Source organism: Peromyscus maniculatus, chromosome 5 (genome assembly GCF_049852395.1).
Source record: "Peromyscus maniculatus bairdii isolate BWxNUB_F1_BW_parent chromosome 5, HU_Pman_BW_mat_3.1, whole genome shotgun sequence".
Lineage (NCBI taxonomy): Eukaryota > Metazoa > Chordata > Mammalia > Rodentia > Cricetidae > Peromyscus > Peromyscus maniculatus.
In genome coordinates, this window is record NC_134856.1 from 122,241,699 (window position 1) to 122,255,681 (window position 13,983).

The window sequence follows — 13,983 nt, forward strand, 5'->3', positions numbered from 1 at the left end:
AGGGTGAGAGTAGTCTGTCGTTCCAGATCTGACAGTGGAGAGGGACCCGGAATGCATTTAGACATTGGTCTGGTCTGTCTTATACCTCTTTGAGGGTTCTTCCTTACTCTGAGACATAGCCACCTCCTTCTTAAATCTTGCCATTCCCATCGGAAAGGCTGTGCCTTCCTTTCATGGGCCCAGAACACTCTCCGTCTTTGTATGAAGGCCTGTCTGGCACATCCAGTCCTCAGCCGACAACTCAAGGAGGCATTGAGCAGAGAGTGGGCAGGCAGTCTGCGCTGACATTCCTGGAAGGCTTTCAAAGGCTCCGAAGATTCCCAGCACACTGGCAGCCAGTCCCACATGCCTGCCCCTTCCCAGAGTGCTGAGAAGTAGGGGAACATAGGGAACCCATTGCAGGCATCGGAAAAAGTAAATGTGACCCCTCTCATGTGTCATTTAAGCGTTTGGATGCACTTAGGGTCACTGTGGTGGAGAGTCATTTGTGGAGCAAGAGGCTGCTGGTTGGCTGGGGCCTGCGTATGACTTTATTTCACACCATAACATATTTGTGGACTTTGGGGCTGCTTTTCTTTGGACTCTTGCCCCTGTGTTCCTCTCCAGAAATGTGGACTTGATCTCTCAGCCCCATGCTTTTCATTTCTTTAAGACGGACATGCATTAATCATCTTCTCCTGGACTCTGCCTGAAACCACAGGACTCGGATTGGATGTAGTTCTCTTCTGTAGAGTGGCTGTGTATGGGAGGGGTCTGCCTCTGCTCAGGAGTGTGGAAGAGGCCCAGTTCTACTGTTTTCCACTTTTCAAGTGATATAAAGTTTGTTTTATTTTCATTACATATTTAATTCTTTTTATTTTTTTTCATACAAGATATTTGGTCATGATTTTGCCTTCCCTCAAGGCCCCCCAGATCCTTCCCATCTTCCTACCTAATTAACTTCATATTCTTTTTCTCTTTCTCTCTCCTCCCAAAAACAAACTAAACAAAAACAAAAGGACAAAACCCACAAACCATACCACCAAACAAAAAGCACAGACCAAAAAAAAAAATGGACTATGTTTTCATTTTGTGTTGGTCATCTACTTTTGAATCTTCTTTTTCTTTAAACATGGCACCTTGCTATACTACGCAGGCAGGCTGGACTTAAGAAATCCTCCTGCTTCAGGCTCCTAAGTGCTGGTATTACAGGTACATATCAGTGCAGATGGCTAACCAATCCTCTTTTAGTGTGGATAGAGATGGAACTGCACATATCATCACTAGGAGAGATGAGTTCTCTGAGCTCCACAGGAAGCAGTGAGGACAGCTAGAGGGGAACTCAAAGCTTCTGTTTCAGATGAGGGTCTTTCTTATGAGCAGCTGTATTCCAGGAAGCACTGGGTTCCTTCTGACAATGAAATCTCATATAGAAGATCATACAGTCTGGCCACATCCTTGCCTCGTTTTTAGAGCCATTAAAGAATGTGTCAGGATGCTAAGATCTCTGTTTCTCTTTTCCCATATTTTGGGTGTTCTGTCACTGTAAAGAAGAGTCAAAGGTTTACAGAGGACAAGATTCTAATCCTTTGTTCCAGATCTCAGGGAAAGGATTACACCAGGATTATGATTTTAGAGCTTGGAGGGAGCTGGTGGCTCTGATCTGTCCTGTTCTCCTGGGCCCATTCAGTAACTGGGAATGGTTAGGAAGGAAGCCCCTCGATGAAATCAGAAGTAATAGATTTGGGGCAGCCCCGTGGGAGCCGACGATTGATAGCTGTGCAGTTGTATTGGCTTCAAAGAAGGGAAAGAAGAGAAAGAGAAAACAGGAGACAGGCAGAGGGCTGCAGCTCGGTCAGCCGCAATCAGCTGGAGGTATTCACGGCTGGGCCTCTTCCAAGTCCTGGAACACCACGAGGTGCTGAGTGGCGCGCCGGGCCACACTTGATTAGAGGCAGAGAGAAATCCCGAGTGAGTCTGCTCCATATGCTTTGTATTCTGCCTGCCCCCCTCCACCCGTGACCTTCCCACTGCCTGGCAAGCAGCATGCTCATGCCTGCACATGAGCCTGAGGGATGTTCCTAGGATAACCCCAGAGCCTCCTCAGCCATGCAAAAGTGGACACAATTGGTGAATTCTCCTGCCCCATTGTCCATAACATCTCTCCAGCGTTCTCACTGAATAACAGGATTCAGAAAGAACTTGACCCAGTTGTTGGTGGGTAAGGACCTCCCTGCCCCCAGTGTCAGGCTGATACCCATTTACACACCCTGGTAGATATCAGCTTCGCCTAAATAAGACTGAGTTCTTTAATCTCTATGCAGTCTAGAGATAGTTGATATATATAGCTAGTCACTCTCCTAAATAGCTCTCTTAAATAACTCTTTAAATAGTTACATGCCCCTGTAGAGAGCTTGTGAGCCTGTAGTTCTGTTTTGAAGATGAGGACACAAATTTGGTGTTTTCTCAAGACTCACATTTGGGACCAGGCAGTGGTGGCGCACGCCTTTAATCCCAGCACTCGGGAGGCAGAGCCAGGTGGATCTCTGTGAGTTCGAGGCCAGCCTGGGCTACCAAGTGAGTCCCAGGAAAGGCGCAAAGCTACACAGAAAAACCCTGTCTCGAAAAACCAAAAAAAAAAAAAAAAAAAAAGACTCACACTTGGCTGTCATAGCTGGACAGAGAACTGGGGTCTTCTAGGTTGAGCCTCTTCTCTGGGAAGCTACTTTAACTTTCCTTGTCAGTTCCCTGAGTTCCCTGGCTGAGCTCCGTTCCATTGTCCAAGAAAGTTCTGAAGGTAGCCCTCTCTTCACCCCATTTTAATGGAACAAGCCAATTCTTTGGGGTTTGCAGTCCCAAATGTGTTACTCGGGCTTTCTCCTTGCCTGCCATATTGTCCTCATAGAACAACGTGGAGGTTGGGTGCTCTTGTGAGTTTGCCATGAGAATGAAATAAGTGAATTCGAATAAAGGTTGTGGCACTGCTGGAGACACAGCAAGCCATTGTGGAATTTTACATTATTTGTGGGTAGCACTTGACTTCAGGCTTCCTATTCACCTCCCTCTTCTCAGCTTTCAATCAAGAACAATCCTACGGTTAGAGGAATTCCTCGGTGGTTAAGAGCACTGACTGCTCGCCCAGCAGACCTGGGTTCAAGTCCCAGCACCACATGACAGCTCACAACCCTCTGTAACTCCAGCTCCAGAGCATCCAATTGCCTCTTTTGGTTTCCAGAGGCACTAGGCACGCAAGCAGCGCACAGATGTACATGCAGATCAAATACCCATTACATACAGAAAATAAAAGTAATTTCGAAAGTTTGGGGTAAGAGGCGTGACGTCTGTGTGTTTTCTTGGTGAGAGGGTGACAGTCCAGAAAAAAAGATAAAAGCCAGAACATAGGGTCCTCACTCCAAAGGATACCAACTCATGAGAGGGCCAATAAAGAGTTAATTCCTACTTTAGAAGTGGGGGGATGCTCTCCTTTATAGGAAAGGTGTGATTCCCTGAGGCCCCAAAGTCAGCAGCTCTTATCTGAACATCTTAAGAACACACCAGGGAGGGCAGAAGCTCTCTAGTCAAGATCTACTCTTTCTCAACCCCTTGGATGTTTAACTTGGGGGGTAGGGTGGGGTGGGAGGTGGGAGGTGGGGGTGGGTGTGGGGAGAAGGTCAACACAGAAACAAATCAAGGAGAGAAAGGAGTGCTGGGTAATTCCATACCCCGCTGGATGCCCAATTTCCAGAGACTGGCAGTTACAAAAGCAGAGAGCGCTGTTAGGGCAGGGTGCAGAACTTGAAAGCCAGAGGGCTCTTCAAGGAGTTAAGAGTTCAGCTTTTCCACTTGACAACTAAGAAAAAAAGGAGGTCCAGGAAATTAATGATTTGCAAAGCCACCTGGCTGGAAGACCTTAGGACTGGGGTATGAAGCCAGGCCTCCCATTTCCAGGCTTCTGGAAGGAGGGGAGATATTCTAAGGTGGTACTTGTGCTCCTCCTTTTGGCTAGCAGACTATTGAGATACCGGACCCTAAGTAAGCAATTGGAATTTCCCCAGGAATCTCCTACTGGGGGAAAGGAAAGGTTGAAGCTTGGTACCAGTCAAGAGGAACTTGACTCTCAGGTAGAGATTTCACACAGTTCTGCCAAGCTGCCAGACCGTCTTTCAGAAGAGACTGTAGGCACGCAATGATGGAGCTGTGATGGACTCGGCCCAAGACTATTTAGTTATGTATACCTCTTGCCCTCTGTTGAAATTTAAATTCCATACCAGTGTCCTAGAAGATGGGCTGGGGGCTCACTGGAGCTGTTTACTTGTTCTTTTCTCCAGTGTGGCCATGTTGAATAAATCTCCTCTCTCCACTTCTCACTATTCTGCCTGACTCCTTTTCCATTTCTAGAATGTGAGCCCAGTGTCTGAAATAAAATCCATACCCATTCTCCATTAAATTGAAGTGGGTTCTGGCCTCTGCATTCCTGGTTCTCTGCAGTGAGAGTGGAATTGTTTTTCTTGAGACTTAGCTCTTTAATTGATGGAGGGAATACAGGTGGCCAAGCCTGGCTTGTCAAGGCTGCCAGGGCTTAGGCTTATACTCTATACTCCAGTAATAGCGACTCTAATGGAGGTTGAATACCAATGTTTATAAATCCCAACTGAAGGGACCTCATTTGTCAATCCCACCTCATGCTCTCCAGAAATCCACTTAATTTGGCTTCTATTCTTCTAAGACCTTGCTTCCTGGTTCTTCCTCTTCTCTGGACCACATACTCTCTTTCTCCATCAATAGACTATTTCCCTTCATCTCTTAAGTAGTCATGCTCCCAGAGGACCTCTCTTCTGCGCTTGTCCTCTCTTCTATCTCATTGCTAAGTGAAATGTCCCCCAGGTGATGACATAGGAATCAGGTACTACCCAGATCGACAGTACAGAATAGATACTTTGGCATTCTAGTTCATACCCACTTCTCTGACTAATGGGCCATCTTGATCTCCAGCCTGACAAATGAGAACACCCTTTCCTGTTGTTTTAACTCTCTTGATCAACACATTATGGAGTGACCTGCCCAAGTTGGGAGCCTGAAGTTGACGCATTCTTCACTACCTGGACCCAGTTGCCAGACTCCATATCCTGCCTCACTGCGGCCTCCCCTCCAGGTGTGGATGTTAGCAATAACTGTTTTTTGTTTGTTTGTTTTTGTTGTGGTGGTTTTTGTTTTGGGCTGTTTATTTCATTCTCCTGAAGTGGCATTTCTCAACTGGTTCTACTTCATCAAACCTCTTCCCAGCTTAGCACACATCTTCCATATAACTATTGTTCCATAATCCATCTGACCACTTCCCATCTAGTTTTCTATCACCGTTTCCTTGTGACTGTGGTGTGCAGTACATGTGTACGCATGGGTGTGGAAGCCAGAGGATAGTTTTCTTTCCCTTCCCTGTGGGTCTCAGGGAGCAAACAAAGGTCATTAGACTTGGGGACAAGTACCTTTACCTGCTAAGCCATTTCTCCAGTTCACTGTTTCTTTATAGCAGGGTTTGCATCACCCCACTCCAGGCTGTGAACTTAAGTTCAGAGATGCCGCCTGACTCCCTTTTCCTTTCCAGAATGTGAGCCCAGGGTGTGAAACAAAATGCACACCCATTCCGGGTTCTGACCTCTGCATCCCTGGTTCTCTGCATGGAGAGTGGAATTGTTTTTCTTGAGAATTTAGCAAGATGCTTAGTTAGAAAAAAAAATTCAGATGGAGGTAAAGAAGGAAGACCTAAGGAGAAGCATAAACAGTGTGTCCAGGTCACTCGAGCCTAGAGCCTGAGAATAAGGGAGATAGCCAGCAGGAAAGTGCCAGCCCCTCCCTATTTAAACAGGACAATGACGCAGATGGGGGAGCCTGCTCCCCCTTCCAGTCTGGTGTGTTCGCAACTACTGAGCAAACAGGAAGGCCAAGAGGAACTGACCATCCCAGCAACATAGAATACAATGGTCCCTTTAGAGAGCCTCCCCTCCCTTCTTCTGCCTCTGGTAGGTGACAGAGTGCCATTCACATACTTTACAAGCAAGTTTGCTTCTGCTGTTCTGGGTTCACAAGCTTCAGCTGAGGAGTGGGCAATTAAGAAAACAAAACAGACCTGGCTATGTGGACAGCCACAGTCACAGGACAACTCCCGCTCTCTCCCTGTTTTCCCCACCGCTATCAAGATGTCAAGAAAGCTTATTACTTCTACTGCCAGGGAAATTATTTGCTTCTCCCAATATAGAGAGGTGTGATGTGGAGTTTCCATGACCATTCATGCCGTCCTTTGAAGAGAAACGAGACACAATGGCTGGTGTGTCACTCACTGTGACCGATAGCATCATCAATGGCTTGGCTTCCTTTTATTATTTTTACTCCATTCTATATTTATGCAGGAGAAGCTGCCAAAGACCCGGGTCTTTGATGACAAGACTTTCCTGTGCCCACCTCCCCACCCCCAAATGTTAGCCCAGATCTCTAGTGGACTCCAGCACACGCACGCATGCACGCACAGGCACTCAGACCAGATCCTGAGAAACAGACCCACTAGAGGAAATGGCCATCATCAAGGAAATAGTTCTTAAAGGAAGCTGCTGAGAGATGAACATGGCCAAGGTCAGCCTCAGGGCACGCTGGTGAAGGGAAAGGCTCTTGGGCTTTTGTTTCTGCTGACAAAAATCAGCTCTGGTCAGAGAACAGTCCTGCCATTTTGGTTACATTTCCCCTCCTGCCTCTCATCAGCACCTTTGATGTGGTGTGTGTATGTGTGTGTGTGTGTGTGTGTGGTTGGTGTGTGTGTGTGTGTGTGTGTGTGTGTGTGTGTGTGTGGTTGGTGTGTGTGTGTTGGGAGTGTACTCAGCCTTTTCCTAACGAAAGCAGCCATAGTCCAAAAGCATGGCTACTTTCAAGTATCGAGAGTTTGATTCTTGGAAGCTTGGTGCACACTTCTGATCTTGTACAAGAAGATCTGGAATACTAATATTTTTTAAATTTGAATCTTCTAGCTGTTACGAAGTAGCAGACAGGATACCTTTGGGTACAGGAGCTAGAAGATACAGTATATTGTGAAGTGGATGTTTTCTGAGTAATCATTCATTGCATTCTGCTCAGGTCCACAGGTGACTGGAAATAGTCCACAGAAAGGCAGTAGCAGGCTCCTACTAGGTCCTTGGAATGCTGGTCAAGTTTCTGACCACCAGGGAAGCCTGTTCGACATTCCCCATGGAAGACTACTCTTAGCTAGTGGACCACATTTCCACCAGTGATTTTTATTTTCCAGCAACTGCTTTTTATTAAACTCTAAAGCTTCTGCAAATAACTTAGACCCTCTGTGAATATTCATACCATTCACTTTGCCCCCAGCGTTGTGATCTAGAGTGATAATCAGATTCTGTTTTATGCATTTCTTACTGAAAGAAGCATTAATGTAGATGATATTAAATACTAGGTTCTAACAGGCGTTCTTTGGCAAGGCAGGGACAACATTAATATTCCTGTGTGTAGCACTATTATGTGTGTGTCTGCCCACAAGGCTCCCAGGCATATGAATCTATACACTGGCCCTGCTCCTATTTGATGAGTGGTCTGTAACCAGTGTTCTTTTGATGATTTATAAGCCAAAGTGATGGTTCTCCTTGAAGGAGGTGAGGACATCTAACACTTCAAAGTTCAATAAATGGATCCCAGAAGGAAATTTCAGTCTCACTAGATTTGTGCTACATGATCTGGACAGCACACCTAGGATATTGGAGTGTTTCTTATAATGTTGGCTCCACTTCTTCTCTGTATCTGAATGGCTATCATAAATTCTCTTATGATGTGAGATTGATGGGGGATGGCAAGGTAGCTTAGGGCGTAAACACACTTGCCAAGCAAGACTGGTAACTTGAGTTCCATCCCTAGAAGCCATAGTGGAAGCAGAGTGCCAGCTCCTGCAAGTTGTCCTCTGACCTCCACATACATGCTCTACACACATACACACACTAAAGACAGCTAGAATTTTAAAGAACTGAAAAAAACAAAAAACAAAAAACGGAGGACATAGGCTGAGACCTGTTCCCATGCAAGCCTTGAGCAGAGCAGAAGAAACCTTTGCTCTGTATAAGGGAACATAGCAGATGGGCAGGTGGATAGATAAGCTAGTATGTGAGTGACTTCAGAATGTCTTAATTCATGATGGAAGATGAATTTGACTGCAAGAAGAAGGAATTAGTTTTTTTTCATAAGGATGATAATTACCTCTGTGTCTGTCATATTATATCATAGCTATTTACCAATCAGTCATCCTTAAGAGTTCAATTTTTCCACTTGTCCAGAGTCTATGAGCTATACTGAAGTGGTACCAAGGAGTTTCAAGAAGATGAGCACACGTAGGTTCCTCTACATTTTCAACCTGGTCATCCACAGCTTGACCAGAACTGACTACAGTGGGTGTCTTTGTTTTACAGCCCAGAAGGTCATAGATTAGATTAACAGCAGAGCCAGAGGTCACAGCTGGTTATCTCCCCGTCTAAAGTTCTCCCCCCCCCCTGCCCCCACCAGAATGTCCCTCCGGAGACTCTGCTCCACCTAGGAATTTAGTGATGTTGCTGTTAAGCCGTGGGATTTTTAAGCATTTGTCCCAAGTTGCCTGGTTTTGATGGTTTTCAATATAGTGTATTGGCAAAGGATCAAAAACATGGGGCAAGCATGAACTCTTTTTAGGGTTCTGTCCCTAGATAAATCTTACAGGCGCCATATAATGATGAAGTCTTGACACCCACTCACCCAAAAGATAGGTTTTATTAACAATAAAACAACCCTTTGGATTCCAGCCAGCATTACAATGTTGGCACTGGATCATATCTGACTGCCTGTCTAGACAAATCCCCTAACATTCAGGTTCTAGGAGAAGAGAAATAAGAATTACGTTAAACAGGAGTAGGAACGTCCAATCCATTCGATTATAATGTATTTCCAAAAATGATATCATTTCTCAAAAACCAAAATGCACAGCTGTAACATCTATAAGGTGCTTGAAAGTATGAAAGGATCCTCTTATTTTTATATTCACGTCTTTATTTTCCTATACTGAAGTCTGAGTACAAGGTTATACTTAAATACATTAATTCAAATATACCAACATCCTTGTCAGAACCCATTTCATGAAACTGGGATGTTGCCCTTTGCTGGGACTCTTGCAGAAGTTACTTGAAAGGGGGTAGGGGGATAACTCAGTTTGTATATCGCTTGCCTTGCAAGCGTGAGGACCTGAATTCAATCCCAAGAGCCCATGTGAAGAAACGCCAGACATGGTGGTGCCTACTTGTAATCCTCGTACTGAAGAAGTGAAGACAGGTCCCTGGAGCTTTCTGGCCAGGCAGTCCAGCCTAACTGGTGAGCTCTAGGTGATGAGAGACCCTGACTCAAAAAATCAAGGTTGTCGATACATCAAGGAACTGGATACCTGATGTCATCCTCTAGCCTCCTCACGCATGCGCATGCCCACATGAATGTGAAACCCTTTCCCCAGAGTCACTTGATCTGGGTTTGCTGCTCTGCTATTATCTACTTATCCTGCAAGCTCTTCAAAGGGTTTTCAAGCTTGGGTCCACACCCTTGGCTAAGACGTGTGTACACTCACACACCGTCAGCGTTGCCGCTGGGCAGTGGTCACGAAGCTGTTTTGGAAGCTATGGTACCTTAGTTCGCCATGTTACTGAGAACAAACAGCTTTCTGTAATGCTGAAGTCTAGACGCACACTCCAAGATTCTCTGCACACTCAGGGAGGGATTCAGAAAGACTTGGGAGAAGTGGCTGTCTTAGAGATTGCTGGGAGGTTTCACACATGGCCTGAGGGAGGGAGATCTTATGCTTCTAAATATTTTTTAATATTCTCATGAACAAATGGGGGCTAATCCTAGAGGAGGAAGTTAGTTTAGGGTTAATATCTGTTACATTAAGCTCAACCCTCGTCATCAGTAAATTGTGGCCAACACTTCCAGGAGTGGAATTCTGTGCTTCCATCTCATAAAACCAATGAGGCCATTATTTTTTAAGCAGAAGGAAGTAGGAAAGACAGGATGGTAGCTTAGGGTAGAAGAGATCTTTTCTAGTGGACATTCATAACTGCAGATTTTTTTCATTGTTACAGTGTGTGTATACATGTCTGTAGTACTGGAATCTAGTCCTGGGGTGCTGCTGGGTGCACAGACCAGCCCTCCACTGGCTAGAGAAATGGCTGCTAAACTTCATCAAGATAAAGTCTAGTCTCCATCCTCGTACTTAAAACAATGACAACTGCCTCGGTTTCCCATCTGCAAAGTCGGGATAATAAACAAGTTCTTCTTGGAAGTGTTATGAGAGCTCATGAAATTACATACGCCAAACGCTCTGATTCCTCCAGGAGGAAGAGGCTCTAGGAGGTGGGAGCAGTTACCGGTATACTGTGCTGAGCTCAGGGAATCGTGTCTTAACCATATTCGTCCTTGCCCCAAAAGAAAAACTCCTCCAGGAAAAGAACACAGACCAGAAATGATCTCATCATGATTATACCTGCCACACCAAAGGCAGGCACAGCTCAGAGAAGGAAATTCCTTCCCTTCAGCCATGAACTAAGTTGCATCTGTAATTAAGATCTTAATAAGGAGGGTGGGAGGATGGTTACGGATGCTGCAGGCTACGAGGCAAGGAGCTACCTGACCAGGTTTAAAGCAAGAACAATTGAAATACTATCCCCCACTCAGGTGTGCCAAACGGGCCCACATTTCAAAATGAGCTTGCTTTCATTTCCAAAGATGCCTATTCCTGCACGAAGATATAAAAGAGTACCTTATTATTTATGATTAAATGTTACTTATGACTCTCTATGAAGAACCCAGCCAAATCCCCTTAAAAATGTTTTTACATATGTTCCTGCAAAATGCTGCCATAAGGGGACTGGGATAGTGTCTTGGAGAGTTGATTGATCTCTGGGGCCACTCATATTGACCATCTGTAGAGTGGTCATGTGTTCCTGACTTTCCATAGCAGTCCTCAGTTTCAAATATCCTTCCCATTGTTAGACCATATGTCCCATTCTGTGGTTTGTGAAATGTGGATACATCCATGGAAATTACACAACACACACACACACACACACACACACACACACACACACACACACACACACACCAAGTATGTCATTAAAACAAAGGATAGCCTTGAAAATATATTTCTTGCTAAGGGATCTTTACCTTGGTTGAATTAAGAATTCAAGAGAAAAATGGGTATTGGTCAGAATCTGTGATTGGGGAAAAAATGAATGTCCTCTGATAGACATGATGACCTTTAATAAAGAAATGGGACCTCTGGGATATTGTCTAGGAAGCTACGTCACAGTGAAAGGGACCAGGAAGAAAAGGCTCTTGGTCTTTCTGTGGTTCCTGTGCCCGGGTCCCATCTTCACATCACATGGAGCTTGGTGAGGAGTGGGATTGAGAATCATAGCCCAACACTGAAGTTCTAGCCCAGGAAGCTGGAGCCCCAGGATTCTGCTGTCTGTGTTAGTTCCTGGGTCACTTTCCAGTCAAGTTTTAAGCTGTGTTACAAATGACCAGGAACAGAAACAGAATCGGCAGATGACCAAAATTAAAGACAACGCTCTCCAAGAAGGCTGAGTGTGCACAAATCTGTGTGTCTGCCCTCTCCAGGGTGAAGGCTTTGCATATTACTGCTAATTCTAGGAGGTGGTGGTCCTTGGAGGGTAGAGAAGCCTAGATCCAGCTTTATCAGTAAGGAGCAGAGCCATGAGGGACAAAGAAGTCTGAATGAGTTTCAGCTGCATTGCCTGTGGGGCGCTAAGTTCAATTAGGCACAATAAACCAACAACTACTACCGATGAGTTTACTGTTAAAATACCAGAGTCACCAGAGGACTTCTGCCTAGCAAAAAGCAATGAGGACAAGTATGCAGGACATGTCACACTGTTGGAACTCACAGCACCTCAACAAAAGGGGAGGAAACATGCTTCCAAACTGAGCGTTCCATGTGTTTTGATTACTACAACTTTCCACTGAGCCTCACAGATGAACCTCGTCCCTCATCTGCGTCCCCATAAGAATAAATAAAGAATTAAAATTGATTCGATTTCAAAAGGAGCCAACAAGCATTTTTGTGGTTGGCAGGGCTTGTACTTTTACACATCCATTGGTTGTTCTATCCTTAATTCTGGTAAGCACAAACATCAGAATTTCACACAGGAACTGTGTGTGTGTGTGTGTGTGTGTGTGTGTGTGTGTGTGTGTGTGTGTGTGTATAGTAACATCTTTTATCTTTACTAGGACATATTAGAAATATCAGAAGGAATTCAAATTTGAAACACCAAGATCTACCAAGAAACATGACACTTTCCAACTTACTGGCCCTAGACTTTATAGAATTTATAGAGCATTTATAGAATTTAGCAGATACAAAAAGCCCAGGCAAAAGAGGAAAGCATTCCAGTAGCAATTTGGTGTGTATGTATGTAGTTGTTCATGTGTGTATGCACATGTGTGTGCCAGTGCATGTGTGCACAGAGGGCAACAGCAGGCGTCTTCCTCAATCACTCCCTACATTGGTTTTTGAGACAGGGTCTCTCTCTCTGAACCTGGAGCTCACCTCTTCATCTAGCTTACCTGACCAACAAAGCTGCATGGATCCCCTTGTGTCTGCCTCTCCAACACAAGGGTCATAGGCTTTTCACACAGGAGCTAGGGATCAAACTCACACATGCACAGGAAGCACACCGAGCCATCTCCCCAGCCCTTCCACTGACAATTTTAGTATCTCCATAGTCGGCTGTCCCAGAACTCTACCTCGGTCACGACAAGCTGCTGTCACACACCATCAGTAACTGTACTCTCTGGAGTACTAATTCCATTGTCCCTAGATGATATGCCTCCCTCAAGTTACCCAGATCACACTACCTATTAAAAGCACCCTCTAAAAGATTCAGCCTTCCCAGTTAGGGGTGGAAAAGGTCTCCAACAAGACCACTTATCTTACAGCGAAGAGCCTTCAGGAAGGGCCCTGGCAGCAGACGGCGGCGGCTCCCCTGGCATGCAGAGTCCTCATTAGCCAGTAAGAACTACCGCAGGGAGATGACTGGAATGTTCAAAGTAAATAAGACGGAGGGGGTGTTGTTGACGAAGTCTAAACAGGGCTTTGGGGAGTTTTGTCTTCTTTCCATGCCCATGTTCTTTGCAATCAGTCATTGCCTAGGAAACCAGCAGCTCTGGCATTTTACGTTGGAAATATTGTATTTGTTCCCAAGGGCCCTCCTGCATTTGTCTTGGCAGAGAAGCCTGGTAATTAAGTCTATACGTTTCTGAGGATAGTACCACAGCCTGGGGACTAGCATTCCAAATCAATTTGTCCATTGCTTTCTAACCCTAAAATGATCTAAAAACAGATACCTCTTATTGTACATTGACGTCACTGGGTCTGCAGCAGGATAAGAAAGAGTTGATCATGAACTTCCCACATAACCCCCGATTCACTTTCCATGGATTGCATCTATTTAAATAAATGACTTTCTCTTTCCCTCACAGCCTTTTGTTAAGGGTAAATAGTCTCTCCTACCCCTGGTGTGGTATAGATGTGGTAAATGTGTGTGCATGCGTGGTGTAAATGCATGTACTATGGCTGAAAGAAGACATTGGCTGTCCTGTTCTGTCATTCTCTGTCTCATTCCCTGAGAAAGGGTCTCTCATTGAACTTGGATCTCACCATTTTAAAAGCGAGGCTACTTGGCAGCAAGCTGAAGCAATCCTTCTGTAGCCATTACCCGCCTCCCCAGAGCACTGGGGTTACAGGTGTGAGCCGCCACAGGGCTTTTTACATAGTTCTGGGGACTTGAACTCAGGTCCTCATGATGTACAGTGAGTGTTTTTATCTACAGAGCCATCTCCTGTCCCAAGAGGAAACAACTATAGAGAAGGTGTCTTCTTAAACCTTGTACTATATAATGTTAGTATCTCCATGTATCTGCATCT

The 13,983-nt window shown here is 45.1% G+C and overlaps 1 protein-coding gene across 2 annotated transcripts in view; it reads right to left on the reverse strand.

Annotated features, from left to right (window-relative positions):
• Nedd9 (neural precursor cell expressed, developmentally down-regulated 9) overlaps positions 1-13,983 on the reverse strand; it is a 124,481-nt gene that overhangs the window by 31,318 nt on the left and 79,180 nt on the right. The gene's annotated exons all lie outside the window — the stretch shown is intronic.